The following is a 19,148-nucleotide window of genomic DNA, read 5'->3' as shown; positions in this document are numbered from 1 at the left end:
CTTTTGTATATTCTCCTGTGTATCAACTTTGCTATAATTGTTCCAGGAATTTTTTTGTTGATTATTTCGCTTTTTCTCCATAAGGCAACCATATCATCTATGAACAAAGACAGATTCGTGTCTTCCTTTTTCATCTGTAAATATATTATTTCCTTTTCCTGTCTTATTGCATTAGCTAGGACTTCCCATATGATGTTGAAAAGGATTAGGAGAGGGGACATACTTCATTTGTTCTTGATCATAGAGGGGAAACATCTAGATTCTCATCATTAAGTATGATGTCATCTGCAGGATTTTTATATGTTTTTTTATCAAGTTGAAAAAGTTCCTCCCTGTTCCTAGTTTGCTGAGAGGTTTATTATGAATAGGTGTTGGATTTTACCAAATATTTTTTTCTCCATCTATTATGTATGCATGTATATATGTATGTATATGTATATATACATACATATGTATATATGTATATATATGTATGTATGCACATACATATATATATGTATGTAATATGTACATACATATTATGTATGTATGCATGTATGTATATGTATATATACATATGTATGTATATACATGTATATATATGTATGTATGTATATATATATACCTATATATATATATATATATATATATATATATACCTATATATATATGTATATTTTTTTTCCCTCTAGACTGTTGATATAATGAATTACATTAATTGATTTTTGAATGTTGAAAGCAGCCTTGAGTATTTGCGATGAATCCCACTTGCTCAGAGTGTGTAATTTTATACACAGTGTGTTTTTTTAAAAATGTGTGATATTCAAAAATTGAGACCTACCCTAACTTCATTTTGGGATTCTTTGACAAAGAAGAATGGCCATCCTTGAACTTATCATCCCATATGGCAACAGTCTGCTAGTCTTGCTACTTCTAACTTTACCAGTCTTTGCAAGTCTTCATTGCTTTATGTCCAGTAGCTTCACTTATTTCCATTGCCAGCCTAAATGGACTCAAGCATCCTCATTCCTCAGAGCCAATGAGCATGCTCCAAGTGCTTATGTTACTTCACTATGTGTTACCTAAACCTCTTCACATTGTTGAGTCTCTTCATTCCTTTGCACTTGTAACCCTATTATACTCTTACCACTTCTTTTACATGAATCCTGTTCTTACCACCTTTTAAAAGTTGAAGTTCATTAAAATCCCACCATTGGTCTTTTCTTTTTCTCTACACATTCAGTATGGACAGTTATCCCCTCTTGGTGGTTTTTCACATCCTAGAGTCCCTGCTATTCTCCCTTGTGCATACTACTGACTTACATTAATATTAAGATATTAAGATATTTGTTGGGTATATAAAGTGTCCCAAGAAACCATAGAAAACATGAAAGGAATAATGACTTGAGACAGGCCTTTAAAGGGAATGGTGAGTCACAGATTTGAAATGATGGTGATAGTTGGAAGAAATGGGAAAAAAGGATATATGTCATGAAACATATTGACAGTCTGGAAATGTGTTCAGTTTATTGTCACTAGTTGTAATCTTAATTACAGGGCAACAGATGAAGTTCTAAAGCTTCCTACCTATTTAACAATGAAAGAGTGTCCTCAAATCAAACACAATCTTAAAGACCAGTCTGGAAAGAAAATAATATTTACATCTTTCCTTGTTATAGGGTTTGTTTGTTTGTTTATATAGCAGTTACATCCATACAGTGGAATATAACTTGTCAATAAAAAGGAATGTGGTAGTGATACAAACTGTGATGTGATGAACCTCAAAAATATAAGTAAAAGAAACCAGAAACAAAGATCACATATTATATGACTATAACATTATATATCCAAAAATGACCAAACAGTGGTTTTCTGGGGTAGGATTGGGAGTGAGGATTGGCTATAAATGGCATAAGGAAGCTTTTGGAGATAAATAAGTTTTCTAAAATTGGATTATAGTGCTGGTTGCATTATTATATAAATTTACTAAAAAAAACCATTGAATTAGACACAATGGATATATTGTATAAATTATATCTCAGTAAAGCTATTAAAAATAGCAATAGGTAGTCTTTTTCTATGCACTTATAAAGCAGAGTGGGACTAAGCAAGGTGCCCCAGCACACATAGCTGATAAATATTAGGGCTAGCATATGAACCTAGATAGTCTCTGTTCAGAGTACTCAAAAGCATTTTTCATTAATTGCTTCCTTCTTAATCCCTAATATAACCATATGAGATGATATAATTAATATAATGTTCCCATTTTACAGATGAGAAAATAAGCCTGAAGATTAAACAACTTGCCCAAGGTCATAGAGCTCATGGTTTAGTTGGAACTGAAATTAATATCATTTTGAGTTAATTGACCAAGCAGCAGTTATCCCTGATGCATCAGATAGTTTATATTTATAGATAACTGGCAGAGGTGGTAGCATTGTAAGTGTGAAATGCAGAAAGCCAAAGCGACCTTACCTTTTAGTAATAACTTGTTGGGCTGCCTGGCTGGGATCTAGGACTTGATATACAGTACAAAGCCTAAGGCTAAGTGTCTGTGAATGGACACATGGTCTGAGAGGGAAGGGTCAGTCTTTTTTTTTTTTTTTTTAACATGGGTGGGAATAATCTCTTATTTCTTTAATTATTCTTATGTAGGAACTGACTGATTTCTAGTAGCATTTTGGTACGTATGTCATGTACCAAGAATCTGCAGCTTGTCACTCCAAATGTTCTTTTGGAAATTTTCTAGACTAATTTCCTAAAATTTATAGTGGTCACTATACAAACTAGCAGAAGTTGATAATAATGATATCTTGTGGTTACTGAGTGATTACTATCTAACAGATCGGTGTTTTACTGCTATTAACTCATTAATAATTACAAAAACCCTAAGAGCAAGTTACTACTGTTGTAATTTCTCTTCGCTTTTCAGATGAGGGAACTGAGGCATAGTAAGACTAAGTTATTTGTTCAAGGATACTCAGCTAGTAACTTGCAAAGCCAGGCTTTGAGCCCAGGCAGTCTGGCTTGGGTCTCAGTAATTAATAACTACGATAAGGCTGCATCTCAAGGCTGTAAATCTTGGGAGAGTCAATCTCTGTTGGGGGTGGAGAGGTGTTCACTTATTCATTCATTTAGTATTTGTTGGTTGTCAACTGTTATGCAGTATACTAGGACATTGCTAGTAATTAAATATGGTTTTAACTGCAAATTTTATGAATAAACATGCTATCTTTTAATATAGCATTTCCTTGAATTTAATATTTTGAATAGACTAAGAGAAGTTTTACCTTTTGTTTTTTTATCCCATCATCTTTATCTTGTTTTGAAAAACATAAAAACAATATGAATTTCATATGGTGTAATAGTAGTAAGAATGATCATCAGAGCATTTTCATCTTGTCACTATGTTTTTTAATGTGTGTGAATTCATGACAGATATGTAAAACAAGAGTTAAAAAAAAAAGTTCATTTAGTACATCCCACTAATCATTCCCTATGAATAATTCTCTATGGTATTTTGGCAAAGACAGGCTCTTGTCTAATTTTAAATGACTCAATTGAGGAAGCTTCAGCTGGAGGTTGCTTCTAGAGGCTAATGGACTTGGTATGAAAGGTTTCTAACATTGAGCCTAATTTTCCACTCCTTAAAATTTTAGAGCATTACTTCTAATTACTTTTAGTAACCTACTCAGCCTCTGCTGCCTCCTTGGTTCACACTATTTGTGACTCACTTGCTGTCCTTCTAGATAGGTATTATGTCTCCCCACTGTGAATTATTTCCAAGTGAAGCATATCAGTTATCTTTACATGGGCTTTTAGTCCCTATATTGAAGAATGATTATATGTGCTTTCTCTTTGATTTGGGGCTGTGTTATGCATAAATGTACCAAACTGCATATTAATCTTTGATTTAAATTTGTGAATTTCAAATCTCTGAATCAGAATTCTAATAGATAGTCTAAACAATGCCCATTTACTAAATTCGTAGGTGTGAAATACAGGTCCATATTACCCAGTTTTTTAATACACAGAAGATCTGAATGCTTTTCCTATTTTCCATAGATACATGTCCAAATAAAAACTCTTAAATGGATATTAAATAAATGTTTATGTAGATTTTAGGTATATGAAGTCTAATGCCACTTTTCAAAAGACAAATAATGATCATGTAGAAACAATGATTTTTTATGACTAAGAAGTGTGAATTTTCTAGAAGCTGTCAGTCAGTAGTTTATTCTTATTTTTTTATTTAAAAATTTTTTTAAATGTTTATTTATTTCTGAGACAGAGGGAGACAGAGCATGAGTGAGGGAGGGGCAGAGAGAGAGGGAGACACAGAATCCAAAGCAGGTCCAGGCTCTGAGCTGTCAGCACAGAGCCTGATGTGGGGCTCGAACTCACAAACTGTAACATCATGACCTGAGCCGAAGTCCGTCTCTCAACCAACTGAGCCACCCAAGTGCCCCAGTAGTTTATTCTTATTGATTGGCATATTTCTTTCCACCTTTATGTAGAGACTCTTCATAGGTCAAATAATTTTACTGTTTGTTTCTTGGTACAGCTACCAGGCTTTCCGCATTAAATATAATACATTGAGGCACATTTCTTCCCAGAAGAAATAACTTCATCTTGCTCGTCTCTTATCAATACCTTGCTATTATTTTTTTGTGGATTATAACCCTTTCACATCCTAGCCATAGCTGCTAGTCTAGTCTGTGTTTCAGATGGAAACAATCACAAAGGAGGATTTCTTGTAAAGTTTAAACATACATTATTTTGTGAAAATTGTATATATTACATAACATAATTATATATTGTTTTTCCAGGGGGAAATGCTACCTTCCACAATGCTTGGTGGTGATTTTTCCTTATTTCTACCCACACACTATCATGGAAAGTGCTGTCTGGTCACATCTGAGACTCAGAGCTGGGATACACATGTTGGAACGAATCCTTGATTAGCAGGGTCCCATAGTGAGCTGTAGTCTGCTTGCCTGTGTCCCTGCTGAGAATTCTTGTGTAAAGGTTTGTCTTGACAGGCAGTCCTATAAAAACTGGATCTTATCTGCTATATTGCTTTGATATTTCAATCTAAATTGGATAGATTTTACACTTTGACACTTGGTATATTGTCTTTCCTTCGGATATACAGCTCATAGCTATATTAACATTTACTGAAAGTGCTAAAGCAATTCCCACATCAAAGTAATCCTGCTCCATAGTGTTCTTTCAGAGTAAACCCAAGGTGCCATGTTTCAGGACAGGTGAAACATAATTTCTATCCTTTAATTACTTAAAAATCTCTGTACACACTACTAGTAGCTGAAGAAACTGGATCTGCTATAACCAGGCCAAGTCGTTATGGCCAGGTGCTAATAAATGATTCTCTCTTTATCTGATTTGTAGTTCCCAAAGTTGAGTGTGATTAGAATCAGTTGGAGGTCTGCTAAAAACATGGATTACTGTCTCCATCTTCAGAGTTTCAAATCTGTAGTCTGGATGGGGCCTAAGATTTTGCATTTCTGACAAGTTCCCAGGTGATGCTGGTGCTTCCGGTCCAGGGATCACATTTTAAGAACTGGATTATAGAGTGTTTTCTAACCACAGTGCTTAAGGCTGTGAATGGGCCAGATCCCTTCTGGAGCCCATGCTGGAGAACCACAGAACTAATACACTGATTGGCAAGCTTATTCTGAATTGGAGCAGATGGTAAATATTATAGGGTTGTGGACTTGTGGGTTAGACAGTCTCTGTTGCAACAACTCAACTCTGCTGTTATAGTAGGAAGGCAGCCATAGACAATACAGAAACAATGGATGTGTTTTCTGGGCAGTAAAATTTTATTTACAAGAACAGACAATGGGCTGAATTTGGCCTGTGGACTGTATTTTGCCAATCCCTGATCTGATTCATCTATGAGTTACTTGTACCTTTCCTGGCTCACAAATTATCTGTATCCTGTACAGTAGCCAGCAACTGTGTGTCCAACTTTGAGCTGAGAGCTTTGGGGGAATATATATAAGAAGCATACTGTTCTTCAAAAGATTAGATCACTATAGTATAGTCTTCAAAAAATTTAAATTCCTAGGCTGGAAGAGATTTCATGATATGAGTGAATCTTGGGGAATGAGTAGAAACTAGGCAAAAGAGAGCAAAATAAATGTCTTAGAAAGGAAGGCCAGCAAGAGAAAATGCATGGAGGGAACACTGTATTCTTCCAAAGGGCAGCAAGGAGATTTGTGATATGGAAAGGATTGAAAATATTAAGAGCCACAGATGCCATTTAACTAGCATTTATTAAATGTTATTAAATGCATAACTAACATTATGCGTTTATTATGCATACTCTCTATATTGGCACAGTGATAGGTCTCTGGGGCATAGCTAACCAAGGCAAAGCCCTTGCCTTCAAGAATCTCAGGTGTATCAAGATAGTACAGAATTCCAAAGCCATATACAGGTATCACAAATGAGATATTCTAAAATTCTTAGCTCATAGTGGGCTTTTCAAAGGGCATTAAACTGAAAATGAAATTTATATGGTTGACAACAGGGAATTTTTGTTAGTTCTTGATCAGTAGAGTGGCTTGAAGAAAACTTTAGGAAAAGTCATCCTCCATAAGCTAGTAAAATGGTAACCTTATAAAAGAACGATTGTTAGTAATAAACTCACAGAAAATTTGCTAAGTTGTATAATAGTTGTATTGGGTTGTTGTTTTGCTTGGTTTTGGTTTTTTGTTTTGTTTTTATATACTTATGAAGATCCAAAATTAGTATGTTATGTTTGTATCAAGACATTATAAGAACTCAGGACAAATTCTAGGGAGTGGTACCATTTTGTCTTTGTGATACAGGTATATACCATTTAATAGTCTGTATAAAGAAAAAACCTCCATAGACAAGTGGAGCTTTTTATTTCTGAGATTTTATTCCTAAAACATTGGATATAGGGTCTCAGTGCAGTCTATTATCAAATTAAACATCTAGTGGAGCTGATGGTATGTGTTGGTGTGAGTGTTTGAATAAGATGATCTCTAAGCTTCCTTCTAATTTCAGTGTTCTGACTTTAGATGATATTTGAAAGATCCACAAGGAAAAAATTCAGGCAAGTTTCCCTAAGAACCTGAGAAAATCACATCTTGAATAATGCATTTCAAAACATGAAACTAGAGTTTATTTCACTTAGTAAATAAAATCCTGAATTCGTGGTTTAAAAAAACAAGGGTTGATCAAAGGCATTATTTTGGACAAGATGAAATATGACTTTTCAGTATCTAAACTATTTTACACAGTTTGATTTTTAATCAAATGCAGAGATACAGATGACAGCATGCCATTTTTAGCTAGTTAGATACCAAGAGAAAGGTGAAGGGTAAATTCTCAGGCCTGTGACTTGTAGCTGGACAACTTAGGTCTCCATGAGCATGCCAATATCATTTTTATAATGGCTCCTTCATTTTCAGTGTTGAGGGAGAGCAGAAACCTACATTTGTACTAAGACAGTAATCAATTTCTTGCCCAAGCTTGGATAGAATATTGAGGTATTTTTAAATAAAAATTGAGAATTTAGTAGTTATCTTCAATCCTCCCCATTTCACATCACAGTTATTCCCCACAAATGAGATATTCTAAAATGTCCTGTCTCTATGTGTGTTTGTGTATGTGTGGATATGAATCTATACTGATGATATAATGTCACTAATCTTGAGCCAAGAACTTTATTTGAAAATAAGTGGGTCCACAAAGCTTCTCATTGCTGTATTGACCAAGTTAGGTTACTGTTATCAAGAAGCTTGAAATTGGTGAGAAAAGAAAAAGAAGGGTTGGATGAGACTTCAAAATTGGATAAATCTGCAGGAACTACCTGAATCAATTTTTCCTGAAAGCAGAAAAAATTTAAGAGAAAAATCCAGAAATTTTATTTCACTCTGTATTTTGGTAGTTGAGTACTTTATGACACATTATTTACTATTACTTAAAGTTTAAGGGAGATATATGATTTTGAAATGTGGGAGAAAAAATTAGGAAAGCAAAGAGAAAGTAAACACAAGGAGTCACAAGTTTGTGCAATACTGCAAGTTGACTTTGATTGAAGAAAATGAATAATTTGTGGGGAATTTTAAAAGGAGGATAAAACACTGTACAGTTTTCAGATATTGCAAAGCTAAGGTCAAAATATAAAAATAGGAGAAGTAAAAATAAGTAGCTCTATAATTATGGCATTATTTTGTTAATGTCTTTTTAATTTATTTTTGAAAGAGAGACAAAGAGACAGCGTGAGCGGGGAAGGGACAGAGAGAGGGAGACACAGAATCTGAAGCAGGCTCCAGACTCTGAGCTGTCAGCACAGAGCCTGACGGGGGCTTGAATTTGTGAACTATGAAATCATGACCAGAGCCAAAGCCTGCATGCTTAACTGACTGAGCTACGCAGGCACCCCGAAATTATGGCCTTATTCATATCACAGCCCATAAATATGAAATGTAGATAACTAATTTTAGTATTAGGGGATCTAAAATAATAACGAAAGTCTGTCAATCTCCTGAAATGCTTTATATCCATTATTGAGCATCTAATATGTGTTAGGCAATGTGTTAGGCACATTGCATACAATGTCTCTACTCCTCGCAATAGATCTTCAAATTAACTATTTTCACCCTAATTTTAAAGTGAAGAAATTAATAGTTACAGAAATTACCCATAGTTACACAGGTATTTACTGGAAGAGCCAGGCTTTTAGTCTTAGCTATGCTCTTTCTACTACACTTTTTTTCCTTTGTTTAACCCTTTCTCCCCAAACAGATAATATCACCTGGTGTCCAGTTATTTGTTTTCCACTTTATCTTTTATTAGGTTTCTTAGTACATGGCACAAGGTAAGTGTGCCAGTTAGGCTAGCTAAATTAAGGCACATAAAACATAAAAATGAGAGCAAGAGAGAAAAGTATTTGTCTGATTGTGTATACATTTGTCCTTGAAATGTTGTTCTTAAAAAAAAATGTGTAATTATACATTTTTGCAAAAAGAGTAAATAATTTCAGGCTGCTTACAGTAAAAAGAACTGGTAAAGTAACTTTAAAAAGGATTAACTAAAGAATGAAATTCAGGAGCCAACTGATAAATTATCTAATACAGCTCCCAATTTAAACTGATCACCTCTGTTTTTTGATTTATGAACAGGAAATGAGCTTTGACTGTTAGGCACCTGGATGAAGAGCCCTGGGTTCAGCTTGTCAGAGTCCTGTAGCCTACAAAGACCCTCTGCTTGCACTAGAATCATTCGATTGAAGTAAGACCTAATTACTTTAATTAGAATGTAAGACTTTTACTCTTGAGTCAATTTGTAATAAGGTGACTTGGCATACCTCTATTATGTGCCAAAAACTGCTTATTTGGGGGGAAAGAATGAGAGCATTATTCTGTGGCAAATTCTTATGCATTCCAATTCCTATTCATCTTTTATTTCATGGACTTGAATACATTTCTTTAGATAGCATTATCTAAGTATTTTAATTCCAGGGATCTGTGGGTGGCTCAGTATGTTAAGTGTCCAACTTCAGCTCAGGTCATGATCTTGCACTCCCTGAGTCTGAGCCCCGTGTCAGGCTCTTACTGACAGCTCAGGATGTGAAACCTGCTTCAGATTCTGTGTCTCCCTCTCTGCCCCTCCCTCATTTACAATCTATCTCTCTCTCTCAAAAAAAAAAACATTAAAAAATTGTTTTAAATATTTTAATTCTGTTGTGGCTGTTGATATTGGTATAATTTTCTTACATTTGTAGTATCAAATCATTTTTATACAACTGTAAATTTTATTATAAGTAGTCAAATTAGTCTCTTTTTCAAGTTTTATTTATTTTTCTTTTTTTTAGTTTAGGTTGGCCCACTGATTTTATTGAAAAATGACAACAATACAGTTTGTGCCATGATTCAGCATGACTTTGCATTGCTTATTTATTTCAAGTTTGTACAGGTTAACTTTTTGGAACGTCTGTCTGTATACGGTCACATATAGACTGTAAACTTCAATTTAGGTACTAGAGGGTTTTTTTTTTTAATTTTTAAAAAATATTTATTTTTTGAGAGTGAGAGAGCGCGAGTTGGGGAAGGGCAGAGAGAAAGGGAGACCATCTGAAGCAGGCTCCACACTGTCAGTTCAGAGCCAATGTGGGGCTTGAACTCACAAATCAGGAAGTCAGGACACCATGACCTGACTTGAAATCAAGAGTTGGATGCTTAACATACTGAGCCACTTAGGTGTCCTAGACATTAGAATTTTAATATATATCTAAAGAGAGTGTATTGCTCTTGAAACATTCTGACTTTGAAAGGATGATGCCAGTGTTTTGATTGAAGTATGTTTTTCTGTAAGGCACTAGCAGCAGTTAATGTTCAAATGTTGGTTTAGGCTTACTACGCATGAAACTTTATAAGGCATCCATGATAAAAAGACCCAAAAGGCAGCACAGAACCAAGAGCTAGGAAATCTGAGCAGACCCAGCATGTCTACCAACATACTTTAGGAACGTGGACAAATCATTTAACCTTCTGAGTATTCCCTTAGTTCTGAATTTGAAGGGGTCAGAATAAATCAGAGAAAAGTGACAAATTTATGTGCCTTGAGTTCCAGCATGTAATACAAATGGATGAAGTATCTGGGTGTGAGACAGTAGAGAATGTCAAGACTGTTGGAAGGAGGCTGTGGTCTCATAAAGCCATTCAGATTCAAACACTTTAAAGCTGGAGAAAGAAGTAAATTGTGTGGTGTGGGGGAGGGGGAAGCAAGAGGAGGATTAAATTTGGCCATTGGATTGAATCAATTCTAGGTCATTTCCATTTCAATACATGGTTGTAAAATTTTGTTACTATGTAAAGCAGTTATGGTTTGCCTAGCATCTGTTGAGCTCTGTATGTGTTCCTTTTTAAGTAATTGAAGATAAGTAAAATAAAATTTTTAGTTTGAATTTCCCCTTTAATTGTACATTAGAATTAGGAACAAAAGTGATTTGACCATAAAATACTTAAATGAAACATCAGTTTATTATTCTGAGGGTTTATTATTATTGTTATTAATTGACCTGGAATGAGAACTTTGAATCTAGTACTATAATCTGAGAATAAAATCTAGCCTGTGAGTTACTGGTTAGAAACTTCTCTCTTAATGGGTATAACTTATTAAAAAAATCATGTGAATATCTAAAGGAGAGTCATAGAACCTTTTGGAGACTAGTTTTGTGATTCTTTTTTTTTTAGTTTTTTGGTTCTTTAAGTAGTGTTTAGAAGTTGTATTTTCTTTTGATTCATTTGAAATGCTATTTTATATGACAAAATTAAAGTTGTAGTTTAATTATATTTTCTAATATAATATTCTAGCTCCCTCAGTTTTTGCTCTTTTTGCATTTTCCTTTTTATAGCAATGGCATTTATTTATTTCTTTTTACCACCTTTACTGTACATTTCATCAGATGCTAATGGCAATTAGGCAGCGAGCCTAGTGGAAGATGGGAAGTGGGCCAAGTCAATATACTCTGGGGGTCTTATCTATTCTCTTTGGCTTAATTTAAATCAGAATTTATGTCTATAAGAAAATTGAACCCATGACTGTAGGGAGCCACATGTGTTATCTCAGTGACAAAGGGAGAATTAGAAGAAACTAGAATTTTTATGCCCTTGATTGGGCCCTTCTAATAGCTGCTTCTTTCTATATTATTTATATAGCTTTTTATTCAGGATCATATGCATTTATAGTCCTATTCAGGTTACTTCAGGTATGATTAGTTTTGAGAATGGGTGCATTGTGTGAGGTATAAGCATACCTCAGATAATTTTTCGAAGTGTTAGTACACACTATTATTTTCTAAGATACGTATCCTGAAATAATGTTTTAAAATTTTTTGCATTAGATGTTATAGTCCAGCCATGTTGTAATGACTTTAAATATTCACTGTTCATTTCTTTGATAGCCAAGTCAAACCTGAAGTACTTAGATGTCAATACCCAAACTGATTAGAACTGGTTAGATCTGTTCCTTGACTGACCTACATCTGACATTAACAAAAAATACAAGGTCTTTTTTTTCCCCCCAAACATTCACAATGTTCTCTGAACTCTACACATATTGTGGAAAATAAGAATAAACATACAACTGGAAATATTAGCAGATATAGTTTAAGGAAAGCTAAATAGGGAGGCTTTCTAATGATGCTATCTCACATCCTATTAATCTTGTTTACTATAGAAGCATTTAAAATTCACCAGTGTGATTAAGTATTTTCTTTATTCTCTTCAATGAATACAGTCATATATGTTTATGAATAAATTCATGAGTGTTTATCTTCAATGTTTTAGTTATGCATTGAGTATATGGACAAAATAGATGTTTAGACCATAAACTCACTTATTCCTTTATTATCTTTCTAGGCTTAGAGAATTAATGACAAGAATGTCTGATCTATTGCTTAGATCATTGATTCCCAACATAAACACAAAGTAATGCAGAACCTAGATTGAGGTAGTTAATTGCCACCCTTCTTGTATGTATACCTTATCAGTAATTCTGAAGCTGAGAACCCTCAGATTTTAATTCCTTTCATGTGACAAAAGATGCTCTGATATGCACTTAACATAAGTTCACCTTTAGCATTTGGCATTTGTTGTGTGCAAGGCTTTCAAATGGAGTGTTTACTTAAAATTAAAGTGCCATTGTTTTTAATAACCCGCAAAAAAATGGGTCTAAAGTATTTTTTTAAAGACATGACAGTGGATTTAAGAGTACACTAGCTCCTGTGTGAATATTGCAGTTGTTTGAAAAATTTTGTAAAACATTCTTATTATCAAAATCTAATTTAAGGTTTAATGATGCAGTAAAGTTCAGATGTTCACAAAGAAACCAGAATAATAACAGTAAAAATTTAGCCATAGCTTAGTACAATCTAACCAAAATTTTCTGGTCAATTAGATTTGATTGTGTTAAAGAGTGACAAACTGCAAAAGTAATTAGAAATCATGCATTCATGAGTGGCTGGATGCTGCAGCCTGTTAAAGGCATTTTATGCTCCTTGAGGTTTGCGCCCCCTACCTGGGTGTCTATAAACCAAAGTACATGCAATTATCACACTCTTGATTTTTCTTGAGAAGGTTCTCACTAAACTGCTTAATAAATGTGATTTGTTCCAGAATTTAATCTGTATTTTACTTTTCTAAAGAGGCAGCCTTTGCTTACGGTACAATAATAATAATAATAATAATAATACAAAAAGAAAAAAAAAGAGGACAGTTAAATGATCTAACAGCAGCATATCAATGCAAAAATAAAACCTATAAATAGCCTTATAACACTCAGGATCTGGGCATTTCTAACCCAGTAGATATATAGTAGGATCTTACTGATACTCTAAGTCCTATACAAGAGAGAGATAAGGAAAAACACTGATGGCAAGTACCTAGAGGTTCTTGTCATGAGCTGTCTTTAAGAACTCTTACACCCACAATGTGATTTCATCTAAAGAATGGTTTTCTGGTTAATCTCAGTATTAGATTAGCCTTGTTAAGAAAAGATTGGTAGTCTCTTTCTTTCAAAGTACATTTTAATAAAAGCATTAAAATATTTTTGTTTGAGCTACATCCTATACTTAACTAATGTATAATTCCTAAGAAAACATTTTAAGTATTATTAATATTTAAATTATTGTACTGTTTCTGGTAGAAATAATTTTGTGTATTAGACTTTACCCTTAAGCTGAAATTATATTACTTATATTTTCTTTATGGATGTTTTATTTCTCTCAGTAGACTAACTTGAAATAGTTTCCTTTCTAAAGAAATAAAAAAAATTAACAATATTTATGTAGGGAATAAGACATCAGCCATTAAGAGCTAAGTGATATTTTAAGGGAGAAGACCCCCAACTCATTAACTTTTTATTTTTGTATAGATAAATCAATTGTTAGATTTTTTTTGCCTAATCTTATAAATCTTTTGAAGCTTTTTGCTATAGTTTTTGATGTAAATTTCAAAGATATCAATGTTTAACTCTATTAATCAGGTTGGTGGCAATTCATTTAGTACTTGATGCTGAAAATTATCTTTATACAAGTGGCTCCAGTTTCTTAAATAACTGAAAGAAATCTGTAACATTTCCTTGCAAACTTGACATATGGCCTCTTGTTAACTTACTTGGTATGGATTTCATACTTGTGTATATATGAAGTACTTTCTTGTCCTTGAAACATCTTTTTATATTTACGTTTCCAAGTAAAATAATTCTAACATTGATTTTCTTTTTTCAAGCCGAATGTTCACCTTTTAAATAAAAGGTTGTTTGTAACCTGCAAAACACATTCTCTTACTTATATATAAAATATTTACATATAAAATATGTAACAGGTTAATATTTAGAAAAGTACTCGCTAAAATTTTTCAAGGACAATTTCATAGAAATATTTCTGTTGAGCCTATGTTATATGTCAGGCACTGTTTGGGATACTAGAGGAACAGAGTTAATTATGCCTTTGTATTTTCCCTCAGGATATTCATAGTTTATCAAGGATACAAATAATTACGTTGTAGTGTGCTAAGGTAATGTGGGAATGTAAAAAGTAGCACAAAAGTAGAATTATTGTTTTTGTTTTGTTTTTTGTGGTTCTTGTTTTTTTTTTTTTTTGTTTTGTTTTTTTAACTCCTAAATACTTCTAGCCCATGTCAATATTTTTGGCTTCAGGTCAAATACCAGGGTGATCAAGATTTTAGAGAGTCAACCTGAAACACAGTCATACCAAACTAATCCAAAACAACCATTATAAAATAACATGTAAGAATTATATGCATGTGTGTTAGTACTTTAACATTAAAATATGGAAAATATGTATTTATTTGAAGTTATATGTTATTTCTTATTTACTTTTCTGTTATGAAATTGCTATTTAAGCAGAACAGAGGTAGAATAGTTAAAAGTGGCAATTAGTAATTAACAAGACTAATTTAACAAATAATATGTATGAAATATACCAATATTTTTATCTCGTTCTGTCCTCTAATACAACAATTTATTTGAACTATTTTTTTCGGTTTTTGTTGGATATTTAAATTTTATTGACTATATTGTGAATTTAAGATACATTTGAAACTATAAATGGAGAATTTAAATTTAAAAGAACTAAGTAAACAGGTGTTACCTATATTTAATGCAAAGTAACAGTACATTTCTTTCTGTCTCATGATGCAATAGAGTATTTTTATTCTTTGTTTCCCTTTCCAGTGAAACTCCTCTGAACTGCCTTCATCCTTTAGGTCATCCTTCTGTTAAGTAACACTAAAATTGAATATAGTTACGTGTAACATTTACTTTAATTTGAAGCTCTGCCCTCATCAAGGCCTCATTACATTAATTCCTTGTATCAGCTCAATGTGATAACAACAAGCTAAATATCTTCTCAAAAAAAGAAAAAAAAAGAAAGAAAAGAAAAAGATTACTTAGGATTTTACTTATTTGAAACAGCAGATATTTACCTGCAGGCCTGTGTCTACAGGCCTGTTTTGGCAGACAAGCTATGTCAACCAGGACTTTTGCTTGTATACATTTACCATATAGCTTAACCCTGTCAAAAATATTCATCATTTTTGAAAACTTCAGAGCACCTTGTATGATATCATAAGTTAAACCTGTGTTTCTCAGGGAAAATTGTCTCAAAGTACGTAGATAATATGAACATATAAAATCAAAATTGGATTTCAAATAAATTACGCTTTTAGAAAAGAAATAGTCTTCTTTAAATTGGTACTGTTTTCTGCTGATTTTGCTGTTGTCTATAGTAGTTTATGAGTTTTTGTTTCAACCTAAACATGAACAACTCAGGTGCAGTCAGCTCATTTTTTTCTAGATTCCTTTTGACCAGAGCGCATCAGATTTAGAGAAACCACCCATAAATGTATTTTATTTTGATCCTTTTCTTCTTATCATCAGTGTATTTCCAAATTAGAGAAGAACATTATCCTTGTCTTATACTTTCAAAACGAATTTATGACAGTCCAAGGTTTTAATACCTTTTGTATAGCCAGAAATAATGATAGCCGTCTTGTAGGCTTATGTCTAAGGAGAATATGTTGTTATTTCTATAGAGTCCAAAATCTCATTAAGTACTTCTGCACTTTGACATAACTGAAAAATGATCAGAAGCTTTCATTATGAAATCCTCAATTTCACAGTTGGGCAAAACACCACTCTTTGCTCAGTGTTGCATATAAGGTGTGGAGGGCACTTAGCAGGTAATATCTTTGCATTTTCATAAGCTGATTGGGATTTGTCAAAATTCACATTCATGTAGTCTGCCAAATATGTAGATAGAGGAGTGTGGTAGAATAATGGCCCCACAAGATATTCAGCTCATAATTCCTAGAATTTGTGAATTTATGTTATATGACAGGATGGGGATTAAGATAGCAGATGGAATTAAGGTTGCTAATTACCTGACTTGAAGATAGGAAGAATAGCCATGATTATCCAGGTGGCCCCAGTATAATCACAAAGGTCTTTTAATGTGGAAGAGGGAGGGAGAAGAGTCCTTGTCAGAATGATGAGGTCTATGAGACTTAATGAGACATCGGTTGTTCTGAAGATTTGAAAGGGCACCGGGCAAGGAATGGAGGTGGCCTCTGGAAGGAGGAAAAGTCAAGAAAATAGATTCTCCCCTAGAGTCTCCACAGAAGAACTCAGGTATGCTAGTGCTTTGATTTTTCATCCTAATGCCTTGATTAACCCAGTAATACTCATTTCAAAATCCTGACCTCCAGAAATGTAACATAATACTTTTGTGTTGTTTTATGCCTTTGGGTCTGTGTTATTTGTTGGAGGGCAATAGCACGTTAATATAATGGGTAATGTCTAGTTCTTATTTGGGTAAGATACCAGCATTCCTTGTTTTATGTTTTCTGTAGCTTCGTAATATCTTCATAAAAACCTAGAAGATTTGAAACTCCATTTTTCAAAACAAAGCACCTAAGAACTAGAAGTAACATTTTGTTGTTCTGATTCAGTGTATCATTGGATATACTGAGAAAAGTGTGTTTGTTAATAAGGTCCGATTAAATCAGGTTTATACTATGATAGGCCAACACATCTATTATCGAAATGATCCTTTTGTTTGTGTGCATGGTTGTAATCTCTGAATCAGGAAATGTAACTTTATTTACTTTTATAAAATAATCAAGTGGATGGTAGGATGTGCATTTATTCTTGTGGTGTGTCTGCAGACTAATACAGTGGCTATTTTGACTGAACATGATGTAGTTTGGGGAGATGAAAAAAACAAAACAAAACAAAACATATGACTGATCTATAAATACTTTCCTGTTTCATCTAGGACTTGTGAAATTTAGACTCCTTGTGTCCTTTTGCATCCCCTTTTCCATCATGCCTAAACCCAATTTCCTTTGTGCATATTGTATAGGAATGCTCTATCTTGGTTAAGTACCTCCCTAATACAATTGCGTGTGTCTTTCTTTCTGTCATTAAAATAATACAGTTGTCTGGGTTATACTGACATTTGTATTGTAATCATTCTCATTTCATTATCTGAACTCTTAGAAAACCTGGTCAAAGTATTCACAATGTTAAAATTAAACTAGCATTTACCTCAATGCAAAGCACACAATTAATCCGCAAGCAAGTGAAAGATGATTGTTAATGCTCATGATTACAATGCATTTAGGTTGCACATATAAGTCACATCACTCAGTGCTGCAACGATAGATGTTTCATTTTATGAACTGCAAATCACAGTTGCCAACCAGTAGTTGAGGGAAAAACAGTAACTACTCGAAGTGGATCATCTATGTCATATCCATTTAAAACTAATAGAGTGTTACTTTTTGCTTCCGTTTTTTGAGCTGCCATATGGATTTTCTGTGTTTCCTCTAACCTTCTGTTCCCATTCCTAAAAACCGGGATATTTTTCATTCTGAAGAGGGTTTTCCTAGGACATGGGAATTTCAGTGCTCAAACCTGAGTAGTGCCAGGCAAACCTGAATCAGTGGCCATCCTAAAACCAGTGGATGGCTTGAAGATATAATGGGTACTCAACATACCGAAAACATAGTTTCCTTTCCCATACATGTGCTTACAATATATTTTCTGTCTTGGTATATTACACTAAACTGATCAAACCACAAACATAGGAAACATATCTCTTTCTCTTAATGCTTTTTCCAGTATTTCAGTATGCCCTATGACATATTTTAATTTCTTTTTTCTTTTTTAAGTTTATTTATTTTCAGAGAGATAGAGCATGAGCAGGAGAGGAGTAGAGAGAGACACAGAGGTAGAGAAAGAATCCCAAGCAGGATCCATGCTCAACATGTAGCTGGACATGGGACTCAATCTCATGACCACAAAATCAGGACTTGAACCACTACCAAGTCAGATGCATAACTATCAGTCAGATGACTGAGCCACCCAGGTGCCCCATTTTATTTTTTGAATATGGAATTCCTTCTCATGGTTCCAAAAATTTTAGATAGGAGAAGATGAATACAGAAAAGTCCTCCTTTCCACCTTGTTCCCCATCTTTCTAGTTTCCATCCAGTCTAAAGTAGTTATCATTGTTATTAGTTTCACATTCATCTTTATGAATTACATGCAAATAAAGATACTGGTTTTGTTCTGTGTTGTGTTGTTTTTTGTTTTACTTGGCAATAATTACTGTGATTTGAAAATAAGAAGAATGGGTACCATATAGTATACAGTCAGAGGTTCTTAGCAATTCTGAAATTCCTCTAGGTAAATATTGCCAGCTCACTACCCAGAGGATAAAAAAATATCTTGAATTAGGTCCTGGTTTTGCTCTTTAGGTATGGCTCCCTAGTGTCTGTGTCCCATAGATTTTGGCCTTACCCTCTAGAGGGATCTTCCATTTCTATCTCCCTCCTTTTATATAAAGAAAGAATTGGAAAGTATCCACTTATTGGTGGTTGAGTAGTGTTTTATGCCTGTTTCGTCCCAACAGAACATTGGAAGCTTGGAGATATTTTATGTGTCTTATCTAGTTACAGTCTTTTTGCGAATACAATTCTTTCAATACCTTTTATCCCCACAGTGTGTTTGATTTGTCAGCTGTATGTGACAAAAGTCATTTGACTGTCTTGGGTATTCTATGCATACAATTATATTTTTAG

At 33.7% G+C, this 19,148-nt stretch overlaps 1 protein-coding gene across 4 annotated transcripts in view; it reads left to right on the top strand.

Moving 5' to 3' along the window:
- NAALADL2 (N-acetylated alpha-linked acidic dipeptidase like 2) overlaps positions 1-19,148 on the top strand; it is a 1,320,599-nt gene that overhangs the window by 298,584 nt on the left and 1,002,867 nt on the right. For all 4 annotated transcript variants that reach the window (XM_027061407.2, XM_053221202.1, XM_053221203.1 and 1 more), the window contains exon 3: positions 9,162-9,270. The gene's annotated coding sequence lies outside the window, so the exon portion shown is untranslated. The remainder of the gene's footprint in view (positions 1-9,161; positions 9,271-19,148) is intronic.

The sequence above is a fragment of the Acinonyx jubatus genome, chromosome C2 (genome assembly GCF_027475565.1).
Source record: "Acinonyx jubatus isolate Ajub_Pintada_27869175 chromosome C2, VMU_Ajub_asm_v1.0, whole genome shotgun sequence".
NCBI classification, from domain to species: Eukaryota; Metazoa; Chordata; class Mammalia; order Carnivora; family Felidae; genus Acinonyx; species Acinonyx jubatus.
This window is presented reverse-complemented; position numbering and strand designations above follow the sequence as displayed.